Here is a 12,877-nt window from a genome sequence, read left to right as displayed (position 1 = left end):
GATCACAGATGGGACACTTGCTGTCTTAAAAAAGGTAGACATACTGAACATTTGGAAATAAAACTTGAAGATATGCTGATTCATCTAACATTTCTCTAAGTTGCTTACCTTTTTCTCAATTAAAGGTCACTTTTGTGTAACTAACTTATAAACACCCTGTACACCCATCGTTCTCAATTATTTGTTCTATATATTCCGATATCTGTCGTTTTGTCTATAATTTTTAACTGTCATCCCTGATGTCTTGCCGGCCGGTGTGGCCGAGCGGTTCTAGGCGCTTCAGTCTGGAACCGCGCGACCGCTACGGTCGCAGGTTCGAATCCTGCCTCGAGCATGGGTGTGTGTGATGTCCTTAGGTTAGTTAGGTTTAAGTAGTTCTAAGTTCTAGGGGACTGATGACCTCAGATGCTAAGTCCCACAGTGCTCAGAGCCATTTGAACCTGATGTCTTAATGCGTGTCATTTTAGCTCATCGACTTCTCTAGCTCATTTTTTCCGTATATTATTATCCTCGCCGATTCGATAGATAATCTCTTCACCCTTTATCATCTCCTTCCCATTAATTTCCATCGCCTCTACAGCTACAGCACCACATCTCAAACGCTTCTTTTCCGGGTTTCCAATGGGCCGTTATTAACTTCTTCTCTGCTCCAGACACACATTGTCAGAAATGTATTTCTCGAAATAGTTGCTATGTTTCACACAAGCAAACATTTTTGGCGCGATACACTTCTATGTTTCTCCTAGTCCGCTTCCTACATTCGCCTTACTTCGTCCGTCGTGCGGTCTTTGACTTGGTCTACCACGTGTTCACCGACTTTGATTTTCAGTTTGTGACAAATCTCACTGAAAAGGGGTAAATTATCGGTCTGCTCGATGCTGGTACAGGCAGCTGCGAGGATTCATTGCGCTCGTACTTGGCCGAAAGACGGTATGGAGGCACGTCTTTATTTCGGAGCTGTGGTGAGCGTACTGTAAAACCTTCAGTACACACACCATCAGATTATTTGACTTGTCGCTCTAACGAAGTAGGTATGTCTCGTGGTCTTATCGTGGCGTGTTTATCTTCTGCCGTTAGGTCAGACGATAGAAATTCCACTTGCACGCTTAGAGTAGCAGATTGACGGTGACCAACTTCAAACAGAACTTGGTTAATTTTCACACACACTTATTAAAATAATAACAAGCATAAAAATTACTTAACTTGGTTCTGGATGCTATTTACAATTGACAATCTGAAGTTCCTTTACTATTAGTACGTTAATCTTATTCTCACATATATCTCTGATACTTGACAAAAGTATTTATACATTTATCTTCATGGCTATGTACAGGAATATGGTAATCTTATTAGGCGCAGACTGAAACTTGACTATAGACTGGTACAGAAAAATGTAGAACTCGTACAGACTGGTACAGACTAATGCAGACAAATGCAGACTGGTGCAGACTGATGCAGACTGACTAATCGGAGGTCTGTACACTCGTTATAATACCTCGCGCGTTCATGTATCACTGCGCGAATGTGCTCCGCAAGGAGAAAAGGTTCTATGTTAGCAGCAATCTCATTGGCTGCGTTACATATTAATGCGCGGAACGGCGGAAGCAGAATTTGGTCCGTCTCTATGACAGCGCCATCTCGTAGTGCGGAGACGGACGAGCGCTGCGCCTGCGCTGTTGCGCTTAGCGGGGCGCGCTGTAGTGGGAAAGTTGTGTACGCGCTGACTACGCGGAACTATGTACACAACAGGAGCCCTCGTGCTTCCGACGTTTCCCGCGACTGTGATGGGCCCGGGCTTTAATTACAAAACCTGTACCTCGAAGTAGCGCTGTGCCGAGTGGCAGTTACAGCGTCGTGGTTTGTTTGGCAGCGCTGGCAGAGTGGCAGGGGTCCGCTAGGGGCGGCAGCAGCAGCTGCAAGCAAGAGGCCTCTTCCGGTGGAACCCGTCCCACAGGCCCCGCAGCCGATTCGCACAGACAATCGCACCAGCAGTCCGGCAGCAACTCTTTCACACAGTGCGCTGCATCCCTGCCTCTCGATCCCAGAGAGTGGACGTTAGGGTTTCTCCAAGTCCCCAAATAAATATACTTGGACACTGTTCAGTTAGGCCTCAACCGTCAAGCGAGATCTAATTCTGAGTATCGTAACTCTTTGTTATATTAATACATGTGTTGGACAAAAATATGGGAACACTGCGAGAAATCGCATGCTTGAAGAAAAATGTTAGCCATGCCTGCAGGTTGCGCCGTTGTAGCCGGCCGCGGTGGTCTAGCGGTTTTACGCGCCCTCTGTAATAAAAAAAAAAAAAAAAAAAAAAAAAAAAAAAAAAAAAAAAACTGAGTCAATCGATCAACAACGAACATAAATGGATGTCTTACGACGTCCGCCCCGAGCAGATGCAACGAACACAAGAGAACAAAATGAGATTAAAAAAAAAAAAGCATTTCAGTCCGGAACCGCGCGACTGCTACGGTCGCAGGTTCGAATCCTGCCTCGGGCATGGATGTGTGTGATCTCCTTAGGTTAGTTAGGTTTAAGTAGTTCTAAGTTCTAGGGGACTGATGACCACAGATGTTAAGTCCCATAGTGCTCAGAGCCATTTGAACCACTTTTTTGCGCCTTTGTATTTGACCGTGAACGACAACTGTCTAGTGTCCTCAGTACGTGGCTAGTCGTTATCAGAATAATGTTCTGTATACTTGTGAGTGCATTATGTCGAAGGTCAGTGCCTCCGAACGTGGGCAACCTGTTGAAGCTCATATGGTGGGCGCTTCCTTAATCTTATGTAACAGAAGTGTTTGGTGTATCAAGTGGTGTCGCTCTGTCTGGGCGCCTTGCCACGGTTCGTGTAGCTATCCCCGTCGGAGGTCTGAGTCCTCCCTTGGGCATCGGTGTGTATGTTGTCCTTAGCGTAAGTTAAAGTTGGATTAAGTAATATGTAAGTCTAGGGACCGATGACCTCAGCAGTTTGGTCCCGTAGGAACTTACCACAAAATTCCAATTTTCAAGAGGCACCGTATCGAAGTTGTATACCACATGCAGAGAAAGTGGGAAAACACTATGCGTTAAGTCACACTGTGGGAAAAAAACTTGTGTGTGGAGTCGTCACGAAGGGCAGTTAATGAATACGACTCAGACCAAAACTGAGACGACCACTGCTGCCAAAGTCACTGCAGCACTGAATGTCGCATTCACCAACCATGTCAGCACCAAAACAAAGGAATGCAGCTCAGTAAGCAGGCAACTGCATGGCGAACTGGACTTCCAAAATGCTCGTAACGGGAAAACATGATGCCGAAACCATAAAACCTGGCCCGCTGAGCAACGGAAGAAAGTCATTCGGTAGGATGAGTGTTGTTACACGCTCTTTCCAACTTCTGGATTTTACGTCCCAAGAGTGAAACACGGTGATGCTTCGTCGATGAGTTTGGCAGCCATATAGTAGTATTCCAAGGAACCCCATGATTAGTCTGGAACGTCGTATTACTTCCAAGGACTGTGTGACTACTTTGAGCGATCACCTCCGTCCCATTGTATAATGTTCGCTCCCCAATGATGATACTATATTCCAAGACAAAAGGGTGCCTGTTTATACAGGTCGCTTCGTCAAGGACTGGTTTTGTGACCAGGAGGATGGAGTGTCACTTCTCCCCTCGCCGCCACGGTCACCAGATCTCAATATCATTGAGCCTTTGGAGAGAAGAGTACGTGATCGCTATCCACCTCCATCATCGTTACTCGAACTTGCCGCTAATTTGCAGGAAGCATGGTACAACATTCCCTTGAGAATCACGCAGGACGTACATTTATCCATTCCGAGACGACTGGAAGCTATTGTGAATGTCAATGGTTTTCCTACACTGTATTACGGTTGGTAATGTTTTGTGTTTTTGGCGTTTCCACATTTTTATCCACCCACGGTAAACTTGGTGTATCTCAACTATCGACAGACTTTAAGGCTTATCAGGGAAGGAGAAGAACTAAGAAAAGAGTTTAACGTTCCGTCGACGACAAATAATTAAAGACTAAGCAGAAGCTGGTGGTGGGAAAATATTGGGAAGGAAATTAACCGTGTCGTTTACAAAGGACCATCCCTGCATTCGGCTTAAGCTATTTAGAGGAACCGTACAAAACCCATATCTGTATAGCCACGTTGACATCTGAACCGCCGTCCACTCAAGAACGAGCCCAATGTCTCAATACAGCGCCACATCGCTCAGTCCGTTATCGTGAATGTCAGCTGAGCGTTCTGACACTATGACAAGTTAAAGATTTGTCGAGCTGGAGATGGAAGTTTGTGTTTCCCGTGTCGAAAACGTGCACATTTTCCGTTCAGCTCAATGCATTTAGCCCTACGTTTCCTTACAAAGTGACTTAAATCTATGAACTGTGCTTCCGAGACATCTGTAAAGTAGTTATTTACGACAACCATAATTTCTTTGTCGGATTCTTTATTTCATTTCATGTGAGGATAATGGTAGAGTGCCATATCTGGTTAAAATGGTGTAAGTTCCGACAAGTCTTATATTTTCTTTCTTTTTCTTTGTTTTGCAATCCAATCCTTCTTTCGGGTATTTTTCCATCAAGTTGTTTTCAAACAACTCGTATAACATTCGATACTTACTATTCTTTCCTTTACGATGTTCTCAATAAGAAGAATAACTATTACAACAAAAACAAAAAAATGTTCAAATGTGTGTGAAATCTAATGGGACTTAACAGCTAAGGTCATCAGTCCCTAAGATTACACACCACTTAACCTAAATTATCCTAAGGACAAACACACACACCCATCGCCGAGGGAGGACTCGAACCTCCGCCGGGACCAGCCGCGCAGTCCATGACTGCCGCGCCCTGAGACCGCTCGGCTAATCCCGCGCGGCAACAAAAACAAAACAAAAAATGAAATACTGGCCACAACCTGCCAGGTAGATGAAAACGACTTCGTCTTCTTTAGTACATTGCCACCAACCTTCACTCACTGCTTTTCCTGGTGTTTCGTTTCCGGCGTGAGATCCTTTACCCACACCTAGCGCACGGTAACGAATTGACGTACAAGATCAGTGTGATTCGTTTTAAAACGGTTTAAATATTGCTCAGAAATACCGCAGTTGATTACACACAAACATTGCCAACTGTCGATAGATTTCTGTCGTTGATAAACCATCAAAATCAAGGAATTTTGTGACGACACGACATTTCCGTTCATCCATCTGAGTGAAACACATCCAAGAAAACTTATTTCAAAAGTAATATAAACAAACCTATTCTGCAAATCACACTGACACTTGCCTGACGTCACTGTGCAAACTGTACCAACATAAAATAAAACCGTAGTTTTATGTATCATCGCCACCTCGGTGCCAGAAAGAGAAGTTTGCTCCCTCTCCCTGAACAAGAAACCCTTGGTCTCCAGCGGGGCGCCTCAGTGTAATCCGTCCAGTTTAGGTGCAGTACAGGTTGTGTGTCGCTTGTAAAGTAGGGCTTATGCAGAAACTGAATGCACCTATCTTCACTACTAGAATATTCGTAGAAGAAAAGGGCGATCTGGCAGATCTGCAGTGTCAGTTAGCGAATTTCGTATACGTCATTGCCCTCGTGTCTGTACTTATACTCCATCGTAAGATCTCTTACACGACCCTAGTAGCTTTGGCTCACGTGGTCCCACGGAACCTGATAAATAAAATAGTGACATACTGTTTTGGTTTTTCTGTTCCATGGTTATATCGCTTACCAGACCACACAGAAAGCTCATTCTGGAGACATAGCATTGAGGAATGTCTCTCGCAGGGTCACGTGATAAACCTAGCTTTCCTGACTCCAGCAGCTATTGAAATAGAATTGCTTGCTACGGTAATAATCGCCGCTGATGTTGTACGTCTATCTCCTGGCATTGTTCAGTGTCTGCAGCTGCGCATGGTGCATAAGTGGCTACAATCTGTCGGGACTGTGACGGTCAACACCTGAAACAGCTTCTCTAAGGAAACAGATATGTAGACCTACTATTACGTCCAGTACCGTACGTAAACTGCGTCCTGTATTACTCTGTGTCCCCTGAGTATTCTGCACTACATGCGTTTTCACAAGTATCCGTGCAATATGAAACTAGTTGGAGTAAAAACCGTACGAATACTAATGCTACGAGCCACAGGGAACAAAACTTCTTTTCTGCGTGTGATTCATCGTTCGTTCGTGTCCAACGAAAACGAGGTTTGGGGAGGTTACTATATGTTTGCATTGGCACTGATTAACACAAGAACTGGCATATTTTATGCTTACGACTCCACTGATGACCCTCGACATGGTTACGTTTTGGATAACTTTATGTACTTCATCGTTTTGGTTGAACTGAACTGCCACAAACACATCTAAAGATGAAATCTTACAATTTCGAAAACGATCAAGTGAATGAAGTACATCAACTAAACAACTGAAAAGATTATGCTATACTGTAAATTTGTGATACGTTCTATGGGACCAAACTGCTGAGGTCATCAGTCCCTAGGCTTACACAGTACTTAATTTAACTGAAACTAACTTACAACAAGGACAACACACACTCCCATGACCAAGGGAAGACTAACTCGAAGCTCCACCGGGGGTGGGGGCGATTATGCAATAACATTATACTAATAACTAACTCCTTTATCATTCATCAAAATGTTCAGCAAACAACTCTCATCAGTCTCTGGAAGCTTGCCACAAAAATTACTCAAACGCATTTCGCATCGAATGGGAGTTTCTACATGCTTAGTTTGTTTCATTTACATTTCGATACGTTAGATATTTTCATGTCCCATGGCCGATTTAAGATCTAAAGAAAATTTTGACGGGCCTGAGACTCGAAACCGGATCCCTGCCAGGCAGAACAGTCCTCGCGTTCGAATCCTGCACGGGTAGACAGCTTTAACGTATCATTACAAAGTAGTACTGGATTCATTGCGCTGCGTATGGAGCAACGGGGATTACTTTCGTTTCACGTAAGCTTCAGCGGACATTGGTACACTTTTATAGCTTCATGGTTTTATGCTTGGAAGCGGTCGTGTTCGAAGAAGGATAGAGCTAGTAGTAACAGGTTTGTGGCGACTCAGGGGAGAACGTAACAGAACGGCTGCATCACATGAACTCGCCTAATACAGAAAACATACATACGAAGTTCCAAGAAGTCTTCTGGTGGAATGTTCTTTAACTCGCTGTGTACTGTTCCTGTAGGGACCATGAACATAAAACCGGATTACACACCGAGCGAGTTCCTTCAGCTGTTCTCACCCTTCAGTGCGACTCGCATTCGGGAGGACGACGGTTTAAACCTGCGTCCGGCTCCTGATTTAGGTTTTCCGTGATTTCCCTAAATCGCTTTAGGGAAATGCTGGGATGATTCTTTTGAAATGACCCGGCCTCCGGACTTCCTTCCCCATCCTTCCCGATGACCTCGCTATTTGGTCCCTTTCCCCAAATCAACCAACCAACCTGCAGTGCGAAAACTGGCGTAATGCGACTCATTCACAGCAGTCTGTCCTGTACAATCCCCTTCACCTCTGCATAACTGCTGCAACCTACACGTATTTGCACCTGTTTAATGTATTCCAGCAATGTTCTCCCTCTGCAATTTCCCCCCCCCCCCCCCCCACAAACACCGCCCCCCCCCCCCCTCCTGTCCGCCACGTACACACACTCTTCCCGCCATCACTAAACTGACAATTGTTTGATGCCTAGGATGTGTCCTATCAACCGATCCCTACGTTTAATAAGTTTCACATTAATGTCTGTTCTCCTTATCAGCATTCATCCGATCCAGTCATGTAATCTTCAGCATTCTTCTATAGCAACACATTTCAAAAGCTTATATGAATTGTTTCGTCACCCCATTTCACTTTCGTACAAGGCTACGCTTCACACATATACTTTCAGGAAAAGCTTCCTAGCATTTAAACGCATATTCACTGTTGACACAGTTCTTTTTTTCTAATGTACTTTCTTGCTATTGGCAGTCTACATATTATATTCTTTTTACTTAGCCCCACAGTCAGTTATATTGCTGCCCAAATAGCAAATTTTAACATCTAGTATTAGTGTCTCATTTCCCCATCCAATTCTCTCAGTATCGCCTGATTTAATTCGCTTGCATTTCGTTACCTTATTTTACTTTTGTTGGTGTTCAGCTTATCACCTCTTTTCAATACACTATCCGTTCTGTTCAACTATTTTTTTCTTTTTTTCGCCGTCTTTGGCAGAACTGCAATACCGTCGGCAGACCTCAAAGTTTTAATTTCTTCTTCCTGAATTCAAATGCGTTCCCAAATATCTCCTTAACTTCTTCACTGCTTGCTCAATGAACAGGTTCAATATCATCGGGGATAGCCTGCAACGCTGTCTCACTGCCTTCTCAACTACTGCCTTTTTAATATAGCACTAACATCGAACGCGCGTTAACGCCAAATCTAGAAGCCAGTGGCTTGAGCTGAACACTTCGCTCGCGCTGCATTAAGCGCCTGCTGCACGTTGTTTGGACAACTCACGTCACTGCTGCGTGGCTGGCGCACGCGAAACCTCGCTGCTTGCACTACAGCTCTGTTCGACTCCGGTACTGCGTTCCAGCAATTTGCATCGGGCGGCTTGTTATTCATGTGTAATCTAGGACCTGACACTCGTCTCTCTGTTTAATTATCTTGCTGCTGGGGAGAAGCTAATGGACGGCCGGTTCTAGAAAATTTATCACGCTCCCAGCCGCGTCGAAATTGCCGCGAAGCATTCGCAGATACTTCCACGAGCTGACCACGTGTTCCGACCAGACGTGACTGAAATACTGCAATCAGCAGGAACGGCCTGTCTGCTCTGTTCTCCGAGCAGCCCCAGCCGCGGAGAACAAGTTTACCACTCATAATTCTTTGTTCTGACCTCAAGTCATGGAAATGAAAGGCATCGCGGTTACTACTCCGTATTTATAAATAAATCATTTGTGGCTTTGTAACAATGTGGGCCAATTCAGGAAACGTACTTATAGTTTTTAAGATATTTTTTCTGACTCTTATGTATTCTTTCAGCTCTGAAAATTGATACGTGTAATATGATGTCAATAATGCATTTCCCCTGAAAGCAATAAACCTTGACAAGGTTAAACCCAATCAAGATGTGATAAATATTAAGGCGGTTGTGTACGGAAGTAGACAATAGTAATTTTGAAATAAGAAACTTGGAACTTCCAGGCAACAGGCAACTAGAACGCTGCCGTAAATAACGTACAACTGTCGCCTTGAGGCCAAGCCGTCTTATGCCATACTGAGCCCCTGCTGGCTTCCAACAACAGTTTCGTATCGCTCACAGGTCTAGGATGTCGTGATGGCGAATTCGGGTTTCGGATTTCAGAGTTTCAAGCATTCATATTTCTTTCAGTATGGCACTAGAATCTTTGTATAATATGCGGGGAGCAAAAGATCTGATTTTATTATTTTTTTAAATTTATTGAGTTATATAATTCTTTGCTACTGAACTTGGGTCAACACAAGAAGCAAAAACCTATTTTTACAAACGCCGACAAATGACTGAGCACATCTAATAGTTTACTATAGAAAACACTTGGTTGGTTCTCTAAGGGCAATACATCTCTGAGACATAGCATCATTATCAGATCTAACTCCAACAGACTTTTCTACGGGACCGTGTAAAGAGTTTGGTCTATTCGGAACCTGTAGAGAAAACTTAAGATCTCATGTGCTACTGCTCAGCTGTTTTCAAAATTGCCAGAAACGTTTGATCGCAGGGCTGTCACCTGTCGACAGGCGAAGTTTCTGTGTGAAAGTAGAAATACCGAACCATTACTGTTTTAACACTGTGCCAGGAACGGACTTTATATGTGAACTACGGGATGATGATTAGATAATAGCCGGCCGCTGTGGCAGAGCGGTTCTAGGCGCTTCAGTCTGGAACCGCGCGACCGCTACGGTCGCAGATTCGAATCCTGCCTCGGGCATGGATGTGTATGATGTCCTTAGGTTAGTTAGGTTTAAGTAGTTCTAAGTTCTAGGGGACTGATGACCTCCGACGTTAAGTCCCATAGTGTTCAGAGCCATTTGACCCGATTAGATAATAACACCAATTGTAACACCAACAGCAGAAGTGGAAAATCTTCTCTACAGACAGGACGGCAAATTAATTTGATACAACTAAAAGATCACCTAGTATAAACTTAGGAAGACCTGTGTCTCGCAGTAAATTAGTAGTATTTTGACTTTCCTTCGTGCAACTGTCATGCTCGTGAATTTTACTTCTTACTATGATTTTCTCGTAATATCGTAATATAAATGATGTATTCGTCATACTTCTTGCTAGTGAGTGGTTCTAAAGTTTTAATAAACTTCTTCACGTCTAAGAGTGTTTTCTTACCAGTTGTCTTGAACAGCAACTGCACAACTCTTGAATTGTACTTTCTTAATGATGAAAGAAATTTATTACAAAATGCGTTGCACTTCTTTGAATCAGACTAGTTATTGTCTTCGATTAGTAAGGACTAGGGGTAAACATCTGAAAATAATTTCATAGTTAGTTGCAATATTTTATCATCAGTTACAGTCCGCTGCATCCATTACCAGAAATTTTGAGACACAATGTTGCATTACTTTCTAACGGCAGGCGTTGTCACTTTACATCGATTTACAGAAACAATACATATTTTCTGTATTGTAGTCACTACGAAAGATTCAGCTTTATTAAAACAAACAAAAAGATCTTTAGCGCTTTACAGAAGTTGTTTGATGATCATCTACGTGTAATTTACCCTCAAAAGATGTGAAGAGAGAAAATGACGGTTTCCTTAATATTCCACTTCACACTATCCTCGATTTCTGGCCCCCGTGACCCTTTGGTCTATATTTCCAAAGCTTGGTATGAACAGTTTGCTGTGAAACTGAAACAAAAAATTAGTATGGATGTTCAACATTGACGTGTTCGAAAGAAAATCATTCTTTGTTAATACACACTGAGACGATTGGTACAAGGATGACAAAAATATTTAGCAGAGCGTGGTTTCGATCCACGGACCTCTGGGTTATGGGCCCAGCACGCTTCCACTGCGCCACTCTGCTTCGTTGCAACCGGGTTCTGACACATTAGTTATACGGTTGAAGTGGCTGATGCAATCTTTCCGGTTTTGCGTGGCTTTCCGGTGCGTCACGCAGCAGCAGCACGGAGTATACGGCCTGTGCGAGGAAGTGCGCGCCGCTGCTACGGCTTGCAGCGCATACGTTTATTTTTATGACGGGTCGCTTGATACGATCGATAAACGTGAGGAACGTAGATTGAGGTGGAGTGCAGTATCATGATACAGCGTGTACCTGCGTGTAACAGCAGAGAGCAGCTGAATACGGCCTCAAGCAGCAACCCCTTCACACTGATGAGATTGCTGGAGAGAGACCATTAGCAGCATGCTGCATCACAGTGACTGACCTCTTTTCTTACACATTTAAAAGGCAAATATGACTCGTGACGAGTAATTATAAGGAAAATATAAATAAGTTGTCATACGAAAATTACAGAAGTTTTTTTTTTCATTTAGAAATAGTTCTACGCCGTTCACAAGATTGGTGTTTTTTTGCCTGGAAATCAAATCGATTATCAATTCTCCTACAGTTTAAATGGAAGAAACGTTCTAAACCTGAACCACTTCAATTTAAGTACTCGAGCCGACAATCATTTAGACAATCTTGGAGGATCTACTATTCTCGTATCAACAATATCTTAACACAAGTTGAGAAGTGTCACTCGGTGTTCTCTTCGGGTAAGTTTATTGGCAAGTGGGACATAATGGCTCTTTGAAGCGTGAAGAATGCAGGAAATAGAGGCGTTCTGGAGCAGGAACTACATTCGTCATTGCTGAGTGATTCCAGTTGCTTTTCTATTCCTTGGACACTTATTTCGATATCAGCCATGTTTTCGTTTGTGCAACGATTCATAAAATGGTTTAAATGGTTCTGAGCACCAAGGGACTTAACGTCTATGGTCATCAGTCCCCTAGAACTACTTAAACCTAGCTAACCTAAGGACAGCACACAACACCCAGTCATCTCGAGGCAGAGAAAATCCCTGACCCCGCCGGGAATCGAACCCGGGAACCCGGGCGTGGGAAGCGAGGATTTATAGAAGGAACTACAGTGCGGTCTTCCTCTGTGAAAAAGGTGTTTAGTATTTCATCTTTACGCGTGTCATCCTCTGTTTCAATGCCATCATCATCCCGGAGTGTCTGGATCTGCTGTTTCGAGCCACTTACGGATTTAACGTAAGACCAGAACTTCCTAGGATTTTCTGTCAAGTCGTTACATAGAATTTTACTTTCGAATTCACTGAACGCTTCACGCATAGCCATCCTTACGCTAACTTTGACATCGTTTAGCTTCTGTTTGTCTGAGAGGTTTTGGCTGCGTTTACACTTGGAGTGAAGCTCTCTTTGCTTTCGCAGTAGTTTCCTAACTTTGTTGTTGAACCACGGTGGGTTTTTCCCGTCCCTCACAGTTTTACTCGGCACGTACCTGTCTAAAACGCATTTTACGATTGCCTTGAACTTTTTCCATAAACGCTCAACATTGTCAGTGTCGGAACAGTAATTTTCGTTTTGATCTGTTAGGTAGTCCATCATGTTGAAAGTACATCGCCATTCTGTCATGCAGTGAAACATCTTGTAATAACATCGGTAGAGTATTACGTAGGAAATCAGCATACATTGCACCATTTAGATTGGAATCGATAAAATGGGGCCAATTGTACTTCCCCCCATAATGCCGCACCATACATTAACCCACCAAGGTCGCTGATGTTCCACTTGTCGCAGCCATCGTGGATTTTCCGTTGCCCAACAGTGCATACTATGCCGGTTTACGTTACCGCT

At 43.6% G+C, this 12,877-nt stretch overlaps 1 protein-coding gene and 1 non-coding gene across 2 annotated transcripts in view; one reads left to right on the top strand and one right to left on the bottom strand.

Moving 5' to 3' along the window:
* The window catches only part of LOC126323429 (uncharacterized transmembrane protein DDB_G0289901-like), a 437,992-nt gene that overhangs the window by 339,093 nt on the left and 86,022 nt on the right, over nucleotides 1-12,877 (top strand). The gene's annotated exons all lie outside the window — the stretch shown is intronic.
* Trnam-cau (transfer RNA methionine (anticodon CAU)) lies at nucleotides 11,010-11,081 on the bottom strand. The gene has a single exon. It is a non-coding gene; the product is annotated as a tRNA-Met (tRNA).

The sequence above is a fragment of the Schistocerca gregaria genome, chromosome 2 (genome assembly GCF_023897955.1).
Source record: "Schistocerca gregaria isolate iqSchGreg1 chromosome 2, iqSchGreg1.2, whole genome shotgun sequence".
In the NCBI taxonomy this organism is placed as follows: domain Eukaryota; kingdom Metazoa; phylum Arthropoda; class Insecta; order Orthoptera; family Acrididae; genus Schistocerca; species Schistocerca gregaria.
The sequence above is the reverse complement of the archived record's forward strand: the minus strand, read 5'-3'. Positions and strand labels throughout refer to the sequence as shown.